Source organism: Ambystoma mexicanum, chromosome 2q (genome assembly GCF_040938575.1).
Source record: "Ambystoma mexicanum isolate Mex_15411 chromosome 2q, UKY_AmexF1_1, whole genome shotgun sequence".
Taxonomy (NCBI): Eukaryota; Metazoa; Chordata; class Amphibia; order Caudata; family Ambystomatidae; genus Ambystoma; species Ambystoma mexicanum.
The window spans coordinates 129500622-129519131 of NC_090924.1; the positions used below are offsets into that span (position 1 = coordinate 129500622).

The window sequence follows — 18510 nt, forward strand, 5'->3', positions numbered from 1 at the left end:
TTTCCCTACTGCTGGGTATTTGGGTCTCTGGGATCACAGTTGGGTCCGCTCCGTCCTCTGAAATGGTGCATATTAGTTACATAGGTTAGTGTACCAAAGAAATATCACATTTTCATATACAGCTTCTTCATTTCTGTGTTCTGAGGGATTACCAGTTGTAAGAAATGCACTTGCCGGTACAGTGATTCCCTGGCTTTCTCTGGCCCGAGAAAGCTTTTCCTCTGAACTGGGAACAGAAGTTGGACTGCTTCTGCTGAACTTCCTGAAAGCATAGCTGGCGGGAGGAGGGACTTTTTGAGTGCTGGGAAAATTTGAGCTGGAAATTTGCATAGGCTGGACAGAGATTGCTTGGAGCAGCCAAAATATAATAACGGCCATGGCGCTCAAGTAAAGCAGAAAGCTTTTAGTATACACCTTTTGCACTCTTGTCAACGAAGCTGGGCTCTGTGAATGCTCACCCTACGCAAGAAAAGAGAACAGACTTTGCTGGTGACCTAAATATATATCTCGCCTGATCGAGCACGATCGAGCTCTGAGTGAGCAGCTGTGCAATGGTCATCTTTACCAAAGGGGAGATGCTGCTTTTGCCAGTGTCACGCCCATGCTCTCAGGGCTGGAGGGAGGAGGGCTGCTTTTTGTTTTTACAGGCAAAAGGAAAGGCCCAGCCCTCAGAGCTTCTGCCAATGCATATCCCAGCAGGTGCAAAATAAAGTCTCTCCCCCACCTTGCCAGCTGCAGATTGATCAGAAGACTGCTAGTCTAGTGTTTTGGGCCACTCTCTCTCTTCTGTGTATCGTCCCCTCTTATTACATAAACAGCATAAGAGGAAGGAAGGAAGGAAGGAAGGAAGGAAGGAAGGAAGGAAGGAAGGAAGGAAGGAAGGAAGGAAGGAAGGAAGGAAGGAAGGAAGGAAGGAAGGAAGGAAGGAAGGAAGGAAGGAAGGAAGGAAGGAAGGAAGGAAGGAAGGAAGGAAGGAAGGAAGGAAGGAAGGAAGGAAGGAAGGAAGGAAGGAAGGAAGGAACAGTGTATCGCAAGCACCTTTCACCCTGATGTCAATGGTCCACCAACCTTCGGGATGAGGAGTAGACCTGTGAAGACGCTCAGCCTTTGCATCATTTAGGGACGAGGACGGGCTTTAGGAGCAAACGTTAGGAAGAGATACTCTTGTGCTACAATCCTCAAGAGGTACAACTGCCAAGTCAAATCCCTACATATTGTCTAGACTACTCTGCAAGTGTAGGCTTGTTGGTCTAGGGGTATGATTCTCGCTTCGGGTGCGAGAGGTCCCGGGTTCAAATCCCTGACGAGCCCATTGATTGGTGCCTGGCCCGATACTTTTTTACACATGTGTTTTTCAATTCTATAGACTCTGGACTGATGGATGGACAATGGTCGATGAACATTGGGCTTCCTAAGCCTCTTTGCGGACCGCCTCATTGCGCCATGCATTAAGGAGTCCCAAGTAGCTCTCAGTCACCTTTCTGGATTTGTTTGTTAATTCATGGCTGTCCCATACCAATGCCTAAAGAGGCCCTTACATCTTCAGACTGCACGGCCTCTCAGCTGGCACACTTGTCTGAGTGTTCATGCTTGTAACGCCGTGTGTGTGATGAGCTGCATTTGTAAAGCTTTGGGCGTGAGGCATTTGATAAGTGTTCAAACAGAGACAATTGCACTGTTACTTGACCCTATTCTCTCAACCGCCAGAGGGCATAGCATGCAGCAGTTTCTGTAGTGTAGTGGTTATCACGTTCGCCTTACACGCGAAAGGTCCCTGGTTCGAGACCGGGCAGAAACAGCAGAGGGTGGCATTTTACACTTTTCATGTTCCACCATCTCGAAGCTCAAGCCATGAACTTATTTGCAGTTGCAACGGAAGAAGCAGTTCCTCTGACACGCTTTGAAATAAATTCTGAGTAGACGAGCGCACTCACATTTGCTCCGAATATGTGATGAATTAAAATTGCATGCCTGCATATGTGCGTGCTTATGTATAGTTGGATGGAAAGCTGAGGGAGCAGTTGTGCAATGCTATTTCTTACAGAAGGGTGGCGCTGCTTTTCCCTGAGCAATGTTCATGCACCCAGGCAGATGTGATATTGGATTTTTCTTTTTTTCAAGGGCAAAAGAAAATTCCTAGCCCTCAGAGCTTCTGCCAATGCAGATCCGGTGCAAAATGAAGGCTCTCACTGGCTCACTTTGTCCACTTTCAATTGATCAGCAGACCGCGTTGGTGTTGTGCTAGATTTCTTCTTCTGTGCATCAACAGCTCTTTTATACGTACCCTTCACGGGCGAATGGAAGGGAGGGTGTGCCACCAGCTTCATTGATCCTGATGTCAATGTGCCAACACCTTCAGGACGAGAAGAAGAGCTATGAAGACAGTCAGAGCGTGCCGACTGGGGCATTCATTTGGCTCATACACCGACAAGGCTTTCAGCGGCAGGAACAAACTTCAGGAATAGGCATTCTTGGCCTCGAAGCCTAAGGGGGGTGGAAACGCTGAGTACAATTCCGTCAGAGGATCACAGGACCGTGGCTCGTTGGTCTAGGGGTATGATTCTCGCTTTGGGTGCGAGAGGTCCGGAGGAGCCCGATCAAGGTGGGTAACTTGAGCTCCTTTTTTTTTTTTCCAATGTTATTTTCATTGGACAGACTCTCTGGCTTTCTCGGTAAGCAGTAGTCGATGAACAATTCACTTCCTGAACCTCTTTGCCTGCCATGTCCTTGCGACAAGCACTTTGTGTTCTCTGTTAGCTCTCAGTAACATTCCTTGATTTGCTTGTGAGTTTTGGCCGTCCGATCTCAAAGTGGAAATATGTCCTTCCCTCTGTACGCTGCATAGACCCTCAACAGGCATACTTGTATATGTGCGCATGCTTGATAGGACGTATGTTTTAGGCTGGATTGTGTGAGCTTCAGGCGCAAGGCATTTGATTAGTCTTTAAGCAGGTCCACTTGCAAAGCCCTTTGCACCTGTTCTCCCAGTCCCTACAAAGGGATGCAAGCAGTTGTTTCTGTAGTGTAGTGGTTAGCACGTTCGAGACCGGGCAGAAACACTCTCTGCTGGCATTTTACACAAAATCGTTTTTTTCCCCTTTTGTCACACACAAATGTAAAGTATGAACTTATTTGCGTTCCCATGGAAATAGCATATGCTCTCAAGAGCTTGAGAAATACACTGGGAAGGCAAGCATCCTCACATGTATTGTGTATATGGGGCCAATAATAAAATGCACGCGCCTTCATTTTGTGTATGTAATGTTGCAGAGCACAGAGAGGATTTCTTTTCCCTACTGCTGGGTATTTGGGTCTCTGGGATCACAGTTGGGTCCGCTCCGTCCTCTGAAATGGTGCATATTAGTTACATAGGTTAGTGTACCAAAGAAATATCACATTTTCATATACAGCTTCTTCATTTCTGTGTTCTGAGGGATTACCAGTTGTAAGAAATGCACTTGCCGGTACAGTGATTCCCTGGCTCTCTCTGGCCCGAGAAAGCTTTTCCTCTGAACTGGGAACAGAAGTTGGACTGCTTCTGCTGAACTTCCTGAAAGCATAGCTGGCGGGAGGAGGGACTTTTTGAGTGCTGGGAAAATTTGAGCTGGAAATTTGCATAGGCTGGACAGGGATTGCTTGGAGCAGCCAAAATATAATAACGGCCATGGCGCTCAAGTAAAGCAGAAAGCTTTTAGTATACACCTTTTGCACTCTTGTCAACGAAGCTGGGCTCTGTGAATGCTCACCCTACGCAAGAAAAGAGAACAGACTTTGCTGGTGACCTAAATATATATCTCGCCTGATCGAGCACGATCGAGCTCTGAGTGAGCAGCTGTGCAATGGTCATCTTTACCAAAGGGGAGATGCTGCTTTTGCCAGTGTCACGCCCATGCTCTCAGGGCTGGAGGGAGGAGGGCTGCTTTTTGTTTTTACAGGCAAAAGGAAAGGCCCAGCCCTCAGAGCTTCTGCCAATGCATATCCCAGCAGGTGCAAAATAAAGTCTCTCCCCCACCTTGCCAGCTGCAGATTGATCAGAAGACTGCTAGTCTAGTGTGTTGGGCCACTCTCTCTCTTCTGTGTATCGTCCCCTCTTATTACATAAACAGCATAAGAGGAAGGAAGGAAGGAAGGAAGGAAGGAAGGAAGGAAGGAAGGAAGGAAGGAAGGAAGGAAGGAAGGAAGGAAGGAAGGAAGGAAGGAAGGAAGGAAGGAAGGAAGGAAGGAAGGAAGGAAGGAAGGAAGGAAGGAAGGAAGGAAGGAAGGAAGGAAGGAAGGAAGGAAGGAAGGAAGGAAGGAAGGAACAGTGTATCGCAAGCACCTTTCACCCTGATGTCAATGGTCCACCAACCTTCGGGATGAGGAGTAGACCTGTGAAGACGCTCAGCCTTTGCATCATTTAGGGACGAGGACGGGCTTTAGGAGCAAACGTTAGGAAGAGATACTCTTGTGCTACAATCCTCAAGAGGTACAACTGCCAAGTCAAATCCCTACATATTGTCTAGACTACTCTGCAAGTGTAGACTCGTTGGTCTAGGGGTATGATTCTCGCTTCGGGTGCGAGAGGTCCCGGGTTCAAATCCTGGACAAGCCCATTGATTGGTGCCTGGCCCGATACTTTTTTACACATGTGTTTTTCAATTCTATAGACTCTGGACTGATGGATGGACAATGGTCGATGAACATTGGGCTTCCTAAGCCTCTTTGCGGACCGCCTCATTGCGCCATGCATTAAGGAGTCCCAAGTAGCTCTCAGTCACCTTTCTGGATTTGTTTGTTAATTCATGGCTGTCCCATACCAATGCCTAAAGAGGCCCTTACATCTTCAGACTGCACGGCCTCTCAGCTGGCACACTTGTCTGAGTGTTCATGCTTGTAACGCCGTGTGTGTGATGAGCTGCATTTGTAAAGCTTTGGGCGTGAGGCATTTGATAAGTGTTCAAACAGAGACAATTGCACTGTTACTTGACCCTATTCTCTCAACCGCCAGAGGGCATATCATGCAGCAGTTTCTGTAGTGTAGTGGTTATCACGTTCGCCTTACACGCGAAAGGTCCCTAGTTCGAGACCGGGCAGAAACAGCAGAGGGTGGCATTTTACACTTTTCATGTTCCACCATCTCGAAGCTCAAGCCATGAACTTATTTGCAGTTGCAACGGAAGAAGCAGTTCCTCTGACACGCTTTGAAATAAATTCTGAGTAGACGAGCGCACTCACATTTGCTCCGAATATGTGATGAATTAAAATTGCATGCCTGCATATGTGCGTGCTTATGTATAGTTGGATGGAAAGCTGAGGGAGCAGTTGTGCAATGCTATTTCTTACAGAAGGGTGGCGCTGCTTTTCCCTGAGCAATGTTCATGCACCCAGGCAGATGTGATATTGGATTTTTCTTTTTTTCAAGGGCAAAAGAAAATTCCTAGCCCTCAGAGCTTCTGCCAATGCAGATCCGGTGCAAAATGAAGGCTCTCACTCGCTCACTTTGTCCACTTTCAATTGATCAGCAGACCGCGTTGGTGTTGTGCTAGATTTCTTCTTCTGTGCATCAACAGCTCTTTTATACGTACCCTTCACGGGCGAATGGAAGGGAGGGTGTGCCACCAGCTTCATTGATCCTGATGTCAATGTGCCAACACCTTCAGGACGAGAAGAAGAGCTATGAAGACAGTCAGAGCGTGCCGACTGGGGCATTCATTTGGCTCATACACCGACAAGGCTTTCAGCGGCAGGAACAAACTTCAGGAATAGGCATTCTTGGCCTCGAAGCCTAAGGGGGGTGGAAACGCTGAGTACAATTCCGTCAGATGATCACAGGACCGTGGCTCGTTGGTCTAGGGGTATGATTCTCGCTTTGGGTGCGAGAGGTCCGGAGGAGCCCGATCAAGGTGGGTAACTTGAGCTCCTTTTTTTTTTTCCAATGTTGTTTTCATTGGACAGACTCTCTGGCTTTCTCGGTAAGCAGTAGTCGATGAACAATTCACTTCCTGAACCTCTTTGCCTGCCATGTCCTTGCGACAAGCACTTTGTGTTCTCTGTTAGCTCTCAGTAACATTCCTTGATTTGCTTGTGAGTTTTGGCCGTCCGATCTCAAAGTGGAAATATGTCCTTCCCTCTGTACGCTGCATAGACCCTCAACAGGCATACTTGTATATGTGCGCATGCTTGATAGGACGTATGTTTTAGGCTGGATTGTGTGAGCTTCAGGCGCAAGGCATTTGATTAGTCTTTAAGCAGGTCCACTTGCAAAGCCCTTTGCACCTGTTCTCCCAGTCCCTACAAAGGGATGCAAGCAGTTGTTTCTGTAGTGTAGTGGTTAGCACGTTCGAGACCGGGCAGAAACACTCTCTGCTGGCATTTTACACAAAATCGTTTTTTTCCCCTTTTGTCACACACAAATGTAAAGTATGAACTTATTTGCGTTCCCATGGAAATAGCATATGCTCTCAAGAGCTTGAGAAATACACTGGGAAGGCAAGCATCCTCACATGTATTGTGTATATGGGGCCAATAATAAAATGCACGCGCCTTCATTTTGTGTATGTAATGTTGCAGAGCACAGAGAGGATTTCTTTTCCCTACTGCTGGGTATTTGGGTCTCTGGGATCACAGTTGGGTCCGCTCCGTCCTCTGAAATGGTGCATATTAGTTACATAGGTTAGTGTACCAAAGAAATATCACATTTTCATATACAGCTTCTTCATTTCTGTGTTCTGAGGGATTACCAGTTGTAAGAAATGCACTTGCCGGTACAGTGATTCCCTGGCTTTCTCTGGCCCGAGAAAGCTTTTCCTCTGAACTGGGAACAGAAGTTGGACTGCTTCTGCTGAACTTCCTGAAAGCATAGCTGGCGGGAGGAGGGACTTTTTGAGTGCTGGGAAAATTTGAGCTGGAAATTTGCATAGGCTGGACAGAGATTGCTTGGAGCAGCCAAAATATAATAACGGCCATGGCGCTCAAGTAAAGCAGAAAGCTTTTAGTATACACCTTTTGCACTCTTGTCAACGAAGCTGGGCTCTGTGAATGCTCACCCTACGCAAGAAAAGAGAACAGACTTTGCTGGTGACCTAAATATATATCTCGCCTGATCGAGCACGATCGAGCTCTGAGTGAGCAGCTGTGCAATGGTCATCTTTACCAAAGGGGAGATGCTGCTTTTGCCAGTGTCACGCCCATGCTCTCAGGGCTGGAGGGAGGAGGGCTGCTTTTTGTTTTTACAGGCAAAAGGAAAGGCCCAGCCCTCAGAGCTTCTGCCAATGCATATCCCAGCAGGTGCAAAATAAAGTCTCTCCCCCACCTTGCCAGCTGCAGATTGATCAGAAGACTGCTAGTCTAGTGTGTTGGGCCACTCTCTCTCTTCTGTGTATCGTCCCCTCTTATTACATAAACAGCATAAGAGGAAGGAAGGAAGGAAGGAAGGAAGGAAGGAAGGAAGGAAGGAAGGAAGGAAGGAAGGAAGGAAGGAAGGAAGGAAGGAAGGAAGGAAGGAAGGAAGGAAGGAAGGAAGGAAGGAAGGAAGGAAGGAAGGAAGGAAGGAAGGAAGGAAGGAAGGAAGGAACAGTGTATCGCAAGCACCTTTCACCCTGATGTCAATGGTCCACCAACCTTCGGGATGAGGAGTAGACCTGTGAAGACGCTCAGCCTTTGCATCATTTAGGGACGAGGACGGGCTTTAGGAGCAAACGTTAGGAAGAGATACTCTTGTGCTACAATCCTCAAGAGGTACAACTGCCAAGTCAAATCCCTACATATTGTCTAGACTACTCTGCAAGTGTAGGCTTGTTGGTCTAGGGGTATGATTCTCGCTTCGGGTGCGAGAGGTCCCGGGTTCAAATCCCTGACGAGCCCATTGATTGGTGCCTGGCCCGATACTTTTTTACACATGTGTTTTTCAATTCTATAGACTCTGGACTGATGGATGGACAATGGTCGATGAACATTGGGCTTCCTAAGCCTCTTTGCGGACCGCCTCATTGCGCCATGCATTAAGGAGTCCCAAGTAGCTCTCAGTCACCTTTCTGGATTTGTTTGTTAATTCATGGCTGTCCCATACCAATGCCTAAAGAGGCCCTTACATCTTCAGACTGCACGGCCTCTCAGCTGGCACACTTGTCTGAGTGTTCATGCTTGTAACGCCGTGTGTGTGATGAGCTGCATTTGTAAAGCTTTGGGCGTGAGGCATTTGATAAGTGTTCAAACAGAGACAATTGCACTGTTACTTGACCCTATTCTCTCAACCGCCAGAGGGCATAGCATGCAGCAGTTTCTGTAGTGTAGTGGTTATCACGTTCGCCTTACACGCGAAAGGTCCCTGGTTCGAGACCGGGCAGAAACAGCAGAGGGTGGCATTTTACACTTTTCATGTTCCACCATCTCGAAGCTCAAGCCATGAACTTATTTGCAGTTGCAACGGAAGAAGCAGTTCCTCTGACACGCTTTGAAATAAATTCTGAGTAGACGAGCGCACTCACATTTGCTCCGAATATGTGATGAATTAAAATTGCATGCCTGCATATGTGCGTGCTTATGTATAGTTGGATGGAAAGCTGAGGGAGCAGTTGTGCAATGCTATTTCTTACAGAAGGGTGGCGCTGCTTTTCCCTGAGCAATGTTCATGCACCCAGGCAGATGTGATATTGGATTTTTCTTTTTTTCAAGGGCAAAAGAAAATTCCTAGCCCTCAGAGCTTCTGCCAATGCAGATCCGGTGCAAAATGAAGGCTCTCACTGGCTCACTTTGTCCACTTTCAATTGATCAGCAGACCGCGTTGGTGTTGTGCTAGATTTCTTCTTCTGTGCATCAACAGCTCTTTTATACGTACCCTTCACGGGCGAATGGAAGGGAGGGTGTGCCACCAGCTTCATTGATCCTGATGTCAATGTGCCAACACCTTCAGGACGAGAAGAAGAGCTATGAAGACAGTCAGAGCGTGCCGACTGGGGCATTCATTTGGCTCATACACCGACAAGGCTTTCAGCGGCAGGAACAAACTTCAGGAATAGGCATTCTTGGCCTCGAAGCCTAAGGGGGGTGGAAACGCTGAGTACAATTCCGTCAGATGATCACAGGACCGTGGCTCGTTGGTCTAGGGGTATGATTCTCGCTTTGGGTGCGAGAGGTCCGGAGGAGCCCGATCAAGGTGGGTAACTTGAGCTCCTTTTTTTTTTTTCCAATGTTATTTTCATTGGACAGACTCTCTGGCTTTCTCGGTAAGCAGTAGTCGATGAACAATTCACTTCCTGAACCTCTTTGCCTGCCATGTCCTTGCGACAAGCACTTTGTGTTCTCTGTTAGCTCTCAGTAACATTCCTTGATTTGCTTGTGAGTTTTGGCCGTCCGATCTCAAAGTGGAAATATGTCCTTCCCTCTGTACGCTGCATAGACCCTCAACAGGCATACTTGTATATGTGCGCATGCTTGATAGGACGTATGTTTTAGGCTGGATTGTGTGAGCTTCAGGCGCAAGGCATTTGATTAGTCTTTAAGCAGGTCCACTTGCAAAGCCCTTTGCACCTGTTCTCCCAGTCCCTACAAAGGGATGCAAGCAGTTGTTTCTGTAGTGTAGTGGTTAGCACGTTCGAGACCGGGCAGAAACACTCTCTGCTGGCATTTTACACAAAATCGTTTTTTTCCCCTTTTGTCACACACAAATGTAAAGTATGAACTTATTTGCGTTCCCATGGAAATAGCATATGCTCTCAAGAGCTTGAGAAATACACTGGGAAGGCAAGCATCCTCACATGTATTGTGTATATGGGGCCAATAATAAAATGCACGCGCCTTCATTTTGTGTATGTAATGTTGCAGAGCACAGAGAGGATTTCTTTTCCCTACTGCTGGGTATTTGGGTCTCTGGGATCACAGTTGGGTCCGCTCCGTCCTCTGAAATGGTGCATATTAGTTACATAGGTTAGTGTACCAAAGAAATATCACATTTTCATATACAGCTTCTTCATTTCTGTGTTCTGAGGGATTACCAGTTGTAAGAAATGCACTTGCCGGTACAGTGATTCCCTGGCTCTCTCTGGCCCGAGAAAGCTTTTCCTCTGAACTGGGAACAGAAGTTGGACTGCTTCTGCTGAACTTCCTGAAAGCATAGCTGGCGGGAGGAGGGACTTTTTGAGTGCTGGGAAAATTTGAGCTGGAAATTTGCATAGGCTGGACAGGGATTGCTTGGAGCAGCCAAAATATAATAACGGCCATGGCGCTCAAGTAAAGCAGAAAGCTTTTAGTATACACCTTTTGCACTCTTGTCAACGAAGCTGGGCTCTGTGAATGCTCACCCTACGCAAGAAAAGAGAACAGACTTTGCTGGTGACCTAAATATATATCTCGCCTGATCGAGCACGATCGAGCTCTGAGTGAGCAGCTGTGCAATGGTCATCTTTACCAAAGGGGAGATGCTGCTTTTGCCAGTGTCACGCCCATGCTCTCAGGGCTGGAGGGAGGAGGGCTGCTTTTTGTTTTTACAGGCAAAAGGAAAGGCCCAGCCCTCAGAGCTTCTGCCAATGCATATCCCAGCAGGTGCAAAATAAAGTCTCTCCCCCACCTTGCCAGCTGCAGATTGATCAGAAGACTGCTAGTCTAGTGTGTTGGGCCACTCTCTCTCTTCTGTGTATCGTCCCCTCTTATTACATAAACAGCATAAGAGGAAGGAAGGAAGGAAGGAAGGAAGGAAGGAAGGAAGGAAGGAAGGAAGGAAGGAAGGAAGGAAGGAAGGAAGGAAGGAAGGAAGGAAGGAAGGAAGGAAGGAAGGAAGGAAGGAAGGAAGGAAGGAAGGAAGGAAGGAAGGAAGGAAGGAAGGAAGGAAGGAAGGAAGGAAGGAAGGAACAGTGTATCGCAAGCACCTTTCACCCTGATGTCAATGGTCCACCAACCTTCGGGATGAGGAGTAGACCTGTGAAGACGCTCAGCCTTTGCATCATTTAGGGACGAGGACGGGCTTTAGGAGCAAACGTTAGGAAGAGATACTCTTGTGCTACAATCCTCAAGAGGTACAACTGCCAAGTCAAATCCCTACATATTGTCTAGACTACTCTGCAAGTGTAGACTCGTTGGTCTAGGGGTATGATTCTCGCTTCGGGTGCGAGAGGTCCCGGGTTCAAATCCTGGACAAGCCCATTGATTGGTGCCTGGCCCGATACTTTTTTACACATGTGTTTTTCAATTCTATAGACTCTGGACTGATGGATGGACAATGGTCGATGAACATTGGGCTTCCTAAGCCTCTTTGCGGACCGCCTCATTGCGCCATGCATTAAGGAGTCCCAAGTAGCTCTCAGTCACCTTTCTGGATTTGTTTGTTAATTCATGGCTGTCCCATACCAATGCCTAAAGAGGCCCTTACATCTTCAGACTGCACGGCCTCTCAGCTGGCACACTTGTCTGAGTGTTCATGCTTGTAACGCCGTGTGTGTGATGAGCTGCATTTGTAAAGCTTTGGGCGTGAGGCATTTGATAAGTGTTCAAACAGAGACAATTGCACTGTTACTTGACCCTATTCTCTCAACCGCCAGAGGGCATATCATGCAGCAGTTTCTGTAGTGTAGTGGTTATCACGTTCGCCTTACACGCGAAAGGTCCCTGGTTCGAGACCGGGCAGAAACAGCAGAGGGTGGCATTTTACACTTTTCATGTTCCACCATCTCGAAGCTCAAGCCATGAACTTATTTGCAGTTGCAACGGAAGAAGCAGTTCCTCTGACACGCTTTGAAATAAATTCTGAGTAGACGAGCGCACTCACATTTGCTCCGAATATGTGATGAATTAAAATTGCATGCCTGCATATGTGCGTGCTTATGTATAGTTGGATGGAAAGCTGAGGGAGCAGTTGTGCAATGCTATTTCTTACAGAAGGGTGGCGCTGCTTTTCCCTGAGCAATGTTCATGCACCCAGGCAGATGTGATATTGGATTTTTCTTTTTTTCAAGGGCAAAAGAAAATTCCTAGCCCTCAGAGCTTCTGCCAATGCAGATCCGGTGCAAAATGAAGGCTCTCACTCGCTCACTTTGTCCACTTTCAATTGATCAGCAGACCGCGTTGGTGTTGTGCTAGATTTCTTCTTCTGTGCATCAACAGCTCTTTTATACGTACCCTTCACGGGCGAATGGAAGGGAGGGTGTGCCACCAGCTTCATTGATCCTGATGTCAATGTGCCAACACCTTCAGGACGAGAAGAAGAGCTATGAAGACAGTCAGAGCGTGCCGACTGGGGCATTCATTTGGCTCATACACCGACAAGGCTTTCAGCGGCAGGAACAAACTTCAGGAATAGGCATTCTTGGCCTCGAAGCCTAAGGGGGGTGGAAACGCTGAGTACAATTCCGTCAGATGATCACAGGACCGTGGCTCGTTGGTCTAGGGGTATGATTCTCGCTTTGGGTGCGAGAGGTCCGGAGGAGCCCGATCAAGGTGGGTAACTTGAGCTCCTTTTTTTTTTTCCAATGTTGTTTTCATTGGACAGACTCTCTGGCTTTCTCGGTAAGCAGTAGTCGATGAACAATTCACTTCCTGAACCTCTTTGCCTGCCATGTCCTTGCGACAAGCACTTTGTGTTCTCTGTTAGCTCTCAGTAACTTTCCTTGATTTGCTTGTGAGTTTTGGCCGTCCGATCTCAAAGTGGAAATATGTCCTTCCCTCTGTACGCTGCATAGACCCTCAACAGGCATACTTGTATATGTGCGCATGCTTGATAGGACGTATGTTTTAGGCTGGATTGTGTGAGCTTCAGGCGCAAGGCATTTGATTAGTCTTTAAGCAGGTCCACTTGCAAAGCCCTTTGCACCTGTTCTCCCAGTCCCTACAAAGGGATGCAAGCAGTTGTTTCTGTAGTGTAGTGGTTAGCACGTTCGAGACCGGGCAGAAACACTCTCTGCTGGCATTTTACACAAAATCGTTTTTTTCCCCTTTTGTCACACACAAATGTAAAGTATGAACTTATTTGCGTTCCCATGGAAATAGCATATGCTCTCAAGAGCTTGAGAAATACACTGGGAAGGCAAGCATCCTCACATGTATTGTGTATATGGGGCCAATAATAAAATGCACGCGCCTTCATTTTGTGTATGTAATGTTGCAGAGCACAGAGAGGATTTCTTTTCCCTACTGCTGGGTATTTGGGTCTCTGGGATCACAGTTGGGTCCGCTCCGTCCTCTGAAATGGTGCATATTAGTTACATAGGTTAGTGTACCAAAGAAATATCACATTTTCATATACAGCTTCTTCATTTCTGTGTTCTGAGGGATTACCAGTTGTAAGAAATGCACTTGCCGGTAGAGTGATTCCCTGGCTTTCTCTGGCCCAAGAAAGCTTTTCCTCTGAACTGGGAACAGAAGTTGGACTGCTTCTGCTGAACTTCCTGAAAGCATAGCTGGCGGGAGGAGGGACTTTTTGAGTGCTGGGAAAATTTGAGCTGGAAATTTGCATAGGCTGGACAGAGATTGCTTGGAGCAGCCAAAATATAATAACGGCCATGGCGCTCAAGTAAAGCAGAAAGCTTTTAGTATACACCTTTTGCACTCTTGTCAACGAAGCTGGGCTCTGTGAATGCTCACCCTACGCAAGAAAAGAGAACAGACTTTGCTGGTGACCTAAATATATATCTCGCCTGATCGAGCACGATCGAGCTCTGAGTGAGCAGCTGTGCAATGGTCATCTTTACCAAAGGGGAGATGCTGCTTTTGCCAGTGTCACGCCCATGCTCTCAGGGCTGGAGGGAGGAGGGCTGCTTTTTGTTTTTACAGGCAAAAGGAAAGGCCCAGCCCTCAGAGCTTCTGCCAATGCATATCCCAGCAGGTGCAAAATAAAGTCTCTCCCCCACCTTGCCAGCTGCAGATTGATCAGAAGACTGCTAGTCTAGTGTTTTGGGCCACTCTCTCTCTTCTGTGTATCGTCCCCTCTTATTACATAAACAGCATAAGAGGAAGGAAGGAAGGAAGGAAGGAAGGAAGGAAGGAAGGAAGGAAGGAAGGAAGGAAGGAAGGAAGGAAGGAAGGAAGGAAGGAAGGAAGGAAGGAAGGAAGGAAGGAAGGAAGGAAGGAAGGAAGGAAGGAAGGAAGGAAGGAAGGAAGGAAGGAAGGAAGGAACAGTGTATCGCAAGCACCTTTCACCCTGATGTCAATGGTCCACCAACCTTCGGGATGAGGAGTAGACCTGTGAAGACGCTCAGCCTTTGCATCATTTAGGGACGAGGACGGGCTTTAGGAGCAAACGTTAGGAAGAGATACTCTTGTGCTACAATCCTCAAGAGGTACAACTGCCAAGTCAAATCCCTACATATTGTCTAGACTACTCTGCAAGTGTAGGCTTGTTGGTCTAGGGGTATGATTCTCGCTTCGGGTGCGAGAGGTCCCGGGTTCAAATCCCTGACGAGCCCATTGATTGGTGCCTGGCCCGATACTTTTTTACACATGTGTTTTTCAATTCTATAGACTCTGGACTGATGGATGGACAATGGTCGATGAACATTGGGCTTCCTAAGCCTCTTTGCGGACCGCCTCATTGCGCCATGCATTAAGGAGTCCCAAGTAGCTCTCAGTCACCTTTCTGGATTTGTTTGTTAATTCATGGCTGTCCCATACCAATGCCTAAAGAGGCCCTTACATCTTCAGACTGCACGGCCTCTCAGCTGGCACACTTGTCTGAGTGTTCATGCTTGTAACGCCGTGTGTGTGATGAGCTGCATTTGTAAAGCTTTGGGCGTGAGGCATTTGATAAGTGTTCAAACAGAGACAATTGCACTGTTACTTGACCCTATTCTCTCAACCGCCAGAGGGCATAGCATGCAGCAGTTTCTGTAGTGTAGTGGTTATCACGTTCGCCTTACACGCGAAAGGTCCCTGGTTCGAGACCGGGCAGAAACAGCAGAGGGTGGCATTTTACACTTTTCATGTTCCACCATCTCGAAGCTCAAGCCATGAACTTATTTGCAGTTGCAACGGAAGAAGCAGTTCCTCTGACACGCTTTGAAATAAATTCTGAGTAGACGAGCGCACTCACATTTGCTCCGAATATGTGATGAATTAAAATTGCATGCCTGCATATGTGCGTGCTTATGTATAGTTGGATGGAAAGCTGAGGGAGCAGTTGTGCAATGCTATTTCTTACAGAAGGGTGGCGCTGCTTTTCCCTGAGCAATGTTCATGCACCCAGGCAGATGTGATATTGGATTTTTCTTTTTTTCAAGGGCAAAAGAAAATTCCTAGCCCTCAGAGCTTCTGCCAATGCAGATCCGGTGCAAAATGAAGGCTCTCACTGGCTCACTTTGTCCACTTTCAATTGATCAGCAGACCGCGTTGGTGTTGTGCTAGATTTCTTCTTCTGTGCATCAACAGCTCTTTTATACGTACCCTTCACGGGCGAATGGAAGGGAGGGTGTGCCACCAGCTTCATTGATCCTGATGTCAATGTGCCAACACCTTCAGGACGAGAAGAAGAGCTATGAAGACAGTCAGAGCGTGCCGACTGGGGCATTCATTTGGCTCATACACCGACAAGGCTTTCAGCGGCAGGAACAAACTTCAGGAATAGGCATTCTTGGCCTCGAAGCCTAAGGGGGGTGGAAACGCTGAGTACAATTCCGTCAGATGATCACAGGACCGTGGCTCGTTGGTCTAGGGGTATGATTCTCGCTTTGGGTGCGAGAGGTCCGGAGGAGCCCGATCAAGGTGGGTAACTTGAGCTCCTTTTTTTTTTTCCAATGTTATTTTCATTGGACAGACTCTCTGGCTTTCTCGGTAAGCAGTAGTCGATGAACAATTCACTTCCTGAACCTCTTTGCCTGCCATGTCCTTGCGACAAGCACTTTGTGTTCTCTGTTAGCTCTCAGTAACATTCCTTGATTTGCTTGTGAGTTTTGGCCGTCCGATCTCAAAGTGGAAATATGTCCTTCCCTCTGTACGCTGCATAGACCCTCAACAGGCATACTTGTATATGTGCGCATGCTTGATAGGACGTATGTTTTAGGCTGGATTGTGTGAGCTTCAGGCGCAAGGCATTTGATTAGTCTTTAAGCAGGTCCACTTGCAAAGCCCTTTGCACCTGTTCTCCCAGTCCCTACAAAGGGATGCAAGCAGTTGTTTCTGTAGTGTAGTGGTTAGCACGTTCGAGACCGGGCAGAAACACTCTCTGCTGGCATTTTACACAAAATCGTTTTTTTCCCCTTTTGTCACACACAAATGTAAAGTATGAACTTATTTGCGTTCCCATGGAAATAGCATATGCTCTCAAGAGCTTGAGAAATACACTGGGAAGGCAAGCATCCTCACATGTATTGTGTATATGGGGCCAATAATAAAATGCACGCGCCTTCATTTTGTGTATGTAATGTTGCAGAGCACAGAGAGGATTTCTTTTCCCTACTGCTGGGTATTTGGGTCTCTGGGATCACAGTTGGGTCCGCTCCGTCCTCTGAAATGGTGCATATTAGTTACATAGGTTAGTGTACCAAAGAAATATCACATTTTCATATACAGCTTCTTCATTTCTGTGTTCTGAGGGATTACCAGTTGTAAGAAATGCACTTGCCGGTACAGTGATTCCCTGGCTCTCTCTGGCCCGAGAAAGCTTTTCCTCTGAACTGGGAACAGAAGTTGGACTGCTTCTGCTGAACTTCCTGAAAGCATAGCTGGCGGGAGGAGGGACTTTTTGAGTGCTGGGAAAATTTGAGCTGGAAATTTGCATAGGCTGGACAGGGATTGCTTGGAGCAGCCAAAATATAATAACGGCCATGGCGCTCAAGTAAAGCAGAAAGCTTTTAGTATACACCTTTTGCACTCTTGTCAACGAAGCTGGGCTCTGTGAATGCTCACCCTACGCAAGAAAAGAGAACAGACTTTGCTGGTGACCTAAATATATATCTCGCCTGATCGAGCACGATCGAGCTCTGAGTGAGCAGCTGTGCAATGGTCATCTTTACCAAAGGGGAGATGCTGCTTTTGCCAGTGTCACGCCCATGCTCTCAGGGCTGGAGGGAGGAGGGCTGCTTTTTGTTTTTACAGGCAAAAGGAAAGGCCCAGCCCTCAGAGCTTCTGCCAATGCATATCCCAGCAGGTGCAAAATAAAGTCTCTCCCCCACCTTGCCAGCTGCAGATTGATCAGAAGACTGCTAGTCTAGTGTGTTGGGCCACTCTCTCTCTTCTGTGTATCGTCCCCTCTTATTACATAAACAGCATAAGAGGAAGGAAGGAAGGAAGGAAGGAAGGAAGGAAGGAAGGAAGGAAGGAAGGAAGGAAGGAAGGAAGGAAGGAAGGAAGGAAGGAAGGAAGGAAGGAAGGAAGGAAGGAAGGAAGGAAGGAAGGAAGGAAGGAAGGAAGGAAGGAAGGAAGGAAGGAAGGAAGGAAGGAAGGAAGGAAGGAACAGTGTATCGCAAGCACCTTTCACCCTGATGTCAATGGTCCACCAACCTTCGGGATGAGGAGTAGACCTGTGAAGACGCTCAGCCTTTGCATCATTTAGGGACGAGGACGGGCTTTAGGAGCAAACGTTAGGAAGAGATACTCTTGTGCTACAATCCTCAAGAGGTACAACTGCCAAGTCAAATCCCTACATATTGTCTAGACTACTCTGCAAGTGTAGACTCGTTGGTCTAGGGGTATGATTCTCGCTTCGGGTGCGAGAGGTCCCGGGTTCAAATCCTGGACAAGCCCATTGATTGGTGCCTGGCCCGATACTTTTTTACACATGTGTTTTTCAATTCTATAGACTCTGGACTGATGGATGGACAATGGTCGATGAACATTGGGCTTCCTAAGCCTCTTTGCGGACCGCCTCATTGCGCCATGCATTAAGGAGTCCCAAGTAGCTCTCAGTCACCTTTCTGGATTTGTTTGTTAATTCATGGCTGTCCCATACCAATGCCTAAAGAGGCCCTTACATCTTCAGACTGCACGGCCTCTCAGCTGGCACACTTGTCTGAGTGTTCATGCTTGTAACGCCGTGTGTGTGATGAGCTGCATTTGTAAAGCTTTGGGCGTGAGGCATTTGATAAGTGTTCAAACAGAGACAATTGCACTGTTACTTGACCCTATTCTCTCAACCGCCAGAGGGCATATCATGCAGCAGTTTCTGTAGTGTAGTGGTTATCACGTTCGCCTTACACGCGAAAGGTCCCTGGTTCGAGACCGGGCAGAAACAGCAGAGGGTGGCATTTTACACTTTTCATGTTCCACCATCTCGAAGCTCAAGCCATGAACTTATTTGCAGTTGCAACGGAAGAAGCAGTTCCTCTGACACGCTTTGAAATAAATTCTGAGTAGACGAGCGCACTCACATTTGCTCCGAATATGTGATGAATTAAAATTGCATGCCTGCATATGTGCGTGCTTATGTATAGTTGGATGGAAAGCTGAGGGAGCAGTTGTGCAATGCTATTTCTTACAGAAGGGTGGCGCTGCTTTTCCCTGAGCAATGTTCATGCACCCAGGCAGATGTGATATTGGATTTTTCTTTTTTTCAAGGGCAAAAGAAAATTCCTAGCCCTCAGAGCTTCTGCCAATGCAGATCCGGTGCAAAATGAA

General features: G+C 47.4%; 9 non-coding genes across 9 annotated transcripts; all 9 read left to right on the top strand.

Annotated features, from left to right (window-relative positions):
* Nucleotides 1-1239: 1239 nt before the first annotated feature.
* TRNAP-CGG (transfer RNA proline (anticodon CGG)) lies at nt 1240-1311 on the top strand. The gene has a single exon. It is a non-coding gene; the product is annotated as a tRNA-Pro (tRNA).
* Nucleotides 1312-1725: 414 nt separating this feature from the next.
* On the top strand, nt 1726-1798 carry TRNAV-UAC (transfer RNA valine (anticodon UAC)). Its single transcript has one exon. It is a non-coding gene; the product is annotated as a tRNA-Val (tRNA).
* A 3207-nt stretch (nt 1799-5005) lies between these two features.
* On the top strand, nt 5006-5078 carry TRNAV-UAC (transfer RNA valine (anticodon UAC)). The gene has a single exon. It is a non-coding gene; the product is annotated as a tRNA-Val (tRNA).
* A 2692-nt stretch (nt 5079-7770) lies between these two features.
* On the top strand, nt 7771-7842 carry TRNAP-CGG (transfer RNA proline (anticodon CGG)). The gene has a single exon. It is a non-coding gene; the product is annotated as a tRNA-Pro (tRNA).
* Nucleotides 7843-8256: 414 nt separating this feature from the next.
* On the top strand, nt 8257-8329 carry TRNAV-UAC (transfer RNA valine (anticodon UAC)). Its single transcript has one exon. It is a non-coding gene; the product is annotated as a tRNA-Val (tRNA).
* Nucleotides 8330-11528: 3199 nt separating this feature from the next.
* On the top strand, nt 11529-11601 carry TRNAV-UAC (transfer RNA valine (anticodon UAC)). Its single transcript has one exon. It is a non-coding gene; the product is annotated as a tRNA-Val (tRNA).
* A 2696-nt stretch (nt 11602-14297) lies between these two features.
* Nucleotides 14298-14369, top strand: TRNAP-CGG (transfer RNA proline (anticodon CGG)). Its single transcript has one exon. It is a non-coding gene; the product is annotated as a tRNA-Pro (tRNA).
* A 414-nt stretch (nt 14370-14783) lies between these two features.
* On the top strand, nt 14784-14856 carry TRNAV-UAC (transfer RNA valine (anticodon UAC)). Its single transcript has one exon. It is a non-coding gene; the product is annotated as a tRNA-Val (tRNA).
* A 3198-nt stretch (nt 14857-18054) lies between these two features.
* Nucleotides 18055-18127, top strand: TRNAV-UAC (transfer RNA valine (anticodon UAC)). Its single transcript has one exon. It is a non-coding gene; the product is annotated as a tRNA-Val (tRNA).
* Nucleotides 18128-18510: the final 383 nt, after the last annotated feature.